This window comes from Periplaneta americana, chromosome 7 (assembly GCF_040183065.1).
Source record: "Periplaneta americana isolate PAMFEO1 chromosome 7, P.americana_PAMFEO1_priV1, whole genome shotgun sequence".
NCBI classification, from domain to species: Eukaryota; Metazoa; Arthropoda; class Insecta; order Blattodea; family Blattidae; genus Periplaneta; species Periplaneta americana.
In genome coordinates this window covers 168,791,176-168,795,072 of record NC_091123.1, presented here as the reverse complement: position 1 = coordinate 168,795,072, position 3,897 = coordinate 168,791,176, and the positions used below count along the sequence as shown (strand labels likewise).

The window sequence follows — 3,897 nt, the reverse complement described above, 5'->3', positions numbered from 1 at the left end:
TGCGATAATTTCTCTTTCTCGGCTATGGATAACAGCGTTACTTTTTCTCCGCGGTGGTGTGAATTCACCATAATTACTACCCTGTGGTTGCTGCTACATGTTAACACTACTGGTACGCAGTGAAGGAAATAGCTCTATGTTTCTTGACAAGATATTATGCTGCGGAGCATGCGCAAACAACTCAGTTGGCTCCACCCACGTTACGCGCTTCCTTCCCTCTGCCCCTCTGACCCCGCTCAGAAGGTTCAAGATAACTTACAATATCAGTATATATATATATATATATATATATATATATATATATATAACTGAAATCTATAAAACTTACGTAACAGCGTGGTCGATCGACGGATGTTGCGTCAACATTTGATGAGACTATAAATTAGGAATGCCTATAACATCGACATCACCGTGAAGATCAGATTTTATGCACGAAAACGTATAATCTCATAAACTTCTTTCTATTTGACTGTAGATAATTATTTGAAGAGAAGTAATATAATGATAACGAGATACTAAGGTTATTGTTATGAACTTAACACTGCTTGTATTAAACTTGTAGGATATGTGGAAATCAAACAGTGGTTTTCTTCCTGCTCACAAGGAAGTAATGCCATTGTTTAAAACTTCTCTCGTACGTAATTTTGACGTATAATGGATAAACAATTGATCCTCACTACTTTTCCCGCCAAGACAGCATCTCCTTCTAGCCATGCCTCCGTCTTTCAGTTGCTGACTATTGTAGTCGTGACAGCAGGTTGCAACTTACACGCTTGGCCAACTTATTATGAGATATAATTATTTGGAAGTGTACGTCAGATTTACGTATCAACAGTATTAATAGAAAATTTTCTTTTAGTGCAGTTTATTATTCCCTTAAGTGTGTTTTATCTAATAAAGTAACACTGGATGAAAACTTACGTGATGATCGACACTACTCTGCAGATCATAGATGAAAGTTCAGATGATGGTGCTGATGATGACGCTGAAGGCAATGTAGATATTGAATATGAAACTTGTAACAATGACAAGGATCTAAGATACAGTAGGAGAGATTGAGAGTCACGTAGAAAGCAAGCGAATGGAGAGAGAAGGCAAAAAACAAGAAAACAGGAAGAAAAGGAAAGAAGAGAAGAGAAGAGAAGAGAAGAGAAGAGAAGAGAAGAGAAGAGAAGAGAAGAGAAGAGAAGAGAAGAGAAGAGAAGAGAAGAGAAGAGAAGAGGGCAGAGGGCCAGTGAGCCAGAGGGCACGAGGGCACGAGGGCACGAGGGCACGAGGGCACGAGGGCACGAGGGCACGAGGGCACGAGGGCACGAGGGCACGAGGGCACGAGGGCACGAGGGCACGAGGGCACGAGGGCACGAGGGCACGAGGGCACGAGGGCACGAGGGCACGAGGGCACGAGGGCACGAGGGCACGAGGGCACGAGGGCACGAGGGCACGAGGGCACGAGGGCACGAGGGCACGGGGGCACGGGGGCACGGGGGCACGGGGGCACGGGGGCTCGATGGCACGGGGGCAGAGGAGAGGATTAACTCTAACCTACAATCCGCAATGACCTGAAATAGCTATTGCTTCACTCTCACATATAAAACCGACTGATCGTTCTAACATTGTTACTCGTGTTTTCGCATTGCAACTCAAGAACTGAAGATGTATAGGTTAAATAAAAAGTATTTAGCATGAAGAAAACAATTCAGAGGGGTAGGCCTATGTTTCATTATTATGGAAACAAATAACTTCCAAAATGTCTGGTATTCTTCATTGGAAATAAATTTGAAAAAAATTGATTTGATCTTCTAATGAACTTAGCAGCATCTGCTGCACAAGCCCCTACTTCAATATAAATTGATAATGCGACAGAAGCCAGTGATATTCAATAAAAACATGAATATAGTCGACAGAAATAAAAGGTAAAAAAATACATTTGTTAGTATATATATATATATATATATATATATATATTATATATATATATCTCATGGATAATTTACATTTTTTTAAGCTTCAATTTTAAAATATTTCAAATTTTGGAAATGGTTTGTAATTTTATTATAAAGTCTTGGGCCGAAACTAGCGCCATGTTTGAGAGCTGCACTTGTATGACATTTAGGCTCAATTAATGGGAAAGTAGACTTTTGTCTTCGAGTACGATATTCATGTCGATTAGATTTATGTTTTATTTGATTTCTGTGGTAGTAAGTTAGTAAACTATATTTATAAATTTCTTCAATAGGCAATACATTAAAATCTGTAGAAATTAAATTTGTTGGGTAATCCATATTTTTGGTCAGACAAATTTTTATTTATCTTCTGTGTAATAAAATTAATGAATTAAGTACAGATGATGCTACTCCACCCCAATTTATTATATCATATTGTATTAATGATTGTACCAACGCTAAAAATATTATTCTCAATGCCTCCTTAGTGATAAAGTTTCGAGGTATTATGAATTTATAAATTGTCTTTCTTATTCTTGTACACATGAAATCAATTTGTTTATCCCAACGTAAATGCTGGTCTATAATAATTCCTAAATGTTTGACTTGTGTGGAAGGTGTTAGATGTGGGCAATTACAATAATTATTTGTTAATTCATTACATGAAATATTATGTATTACTAAGTGATAATTATTCATAGGTGGAGGTAAACCTTTCGTTGTTAAAGAAAATGGAATATAGGTATATATTTTGATGTACCGAAGTACATATGATATTTTCATGCAGATATTCTGCGTCATCATATGATGAAAGAGTGATGGAACGGAGAAAAATTCTCTCCGGCGCCGGGCTTTGAACCCGGGTTTTCAGCTCTACGGGCTGATGCTTTATCCACTAAGCCACGCCGGATACAACCCCGACGCCGGTTAGAATCGTCTCAGATTAAGCTCCATCTCTTGGGTTCCCTCTAGTGGCCGCCCTCTCCACTACGTCATAGATGTCTATGAACGCAGGACCGAAGTCCATACATGTGTTGAGGTGCACTCGAATGTGTGACTGGTTGGCCGGGATCCGACGGAATATAGGTAGTTTTATTAGTATTTAAGGACAGGAGATTAGAGTCAAGCCAATTATTCACTACTTTAATTCCATTGCTAGCATTTAAATAAGTGTTATCCCGATTTTTCCCATTAAATGTTAGTACAGTATCATCTGCAAAAGAAAGTATGTTACAACCATGTTAAGGCAGACACTTACGCGTGTCCCATGTTATGATGATGATGATGATGATGATTATTATTATTATTATTATTATTATTATTATTATTATTATTATTATTATTATTATTATTATTAGCTTACAAGCGAGGGAGTTGATTCGACCTGTCCCGTGCAACTTCACGCATTTCCGTAAAGTCTGCGTTGCTCAACTCCTCCACCTTGTCTCGCAGCATTCCTTCTTCAATATTTCAGGGATTTCACCATAATCATGCCTTCTTATTTCATACCGCTTCCCCTTGTCAAGTCAATTATAATGATTTTGTAGTTGCCAGGTTGAATTTTCTTTTGCGAAATTTGTTTCAAATTTCGACACTGATAATTAGGACTGGAATAGTTACGTAATAACAACTTTTCATGTTTAATTAAAGCATATGCCGATCGCAATATATGCACTCAACAATGTTTCTCCATTCAGAAGTCCACACTTTTGGAGTAACGGTCAGCGCGTATACTGTCGCAGAAGGTTATGTTCTGTTACTATAATAATTAGCGTTAATTGTAAATAATATTCAAATAAATTCAATTTGTCATCTCGTTTTGCAATGTCTAAATCAATTTCAAGATTCTATCAAGATTAATGTTATTTTACTCTCTAGATTATATCAAGGTCAATGACATTTGTTTTTCGAAAAAAAATCAATATTTTCGCGTCTGCCCACATCTCACAATTTA

At 37.6% G+C, this 3,897-nt stretch overlaps 1 non-coding gene across 1 annotated transcript; it reads right to left on the bottom strand.

Moving 5' to 3' along the window:
* Positions 1–2,781: 2,781 nt before the first annotated feature.
* TRNAY-GUA (transfer RNA tyrosine (anticodon GUA)) lies at positions 2,782–2,853 on the bottom strand. The gene has a single exon. It is a non-coding gene; the product is annotated as a tRNA-Tyr (tRNA).
* Between the last annotated feature and the right edge of the window lie 1,044 nt (positions 2,854–3,897).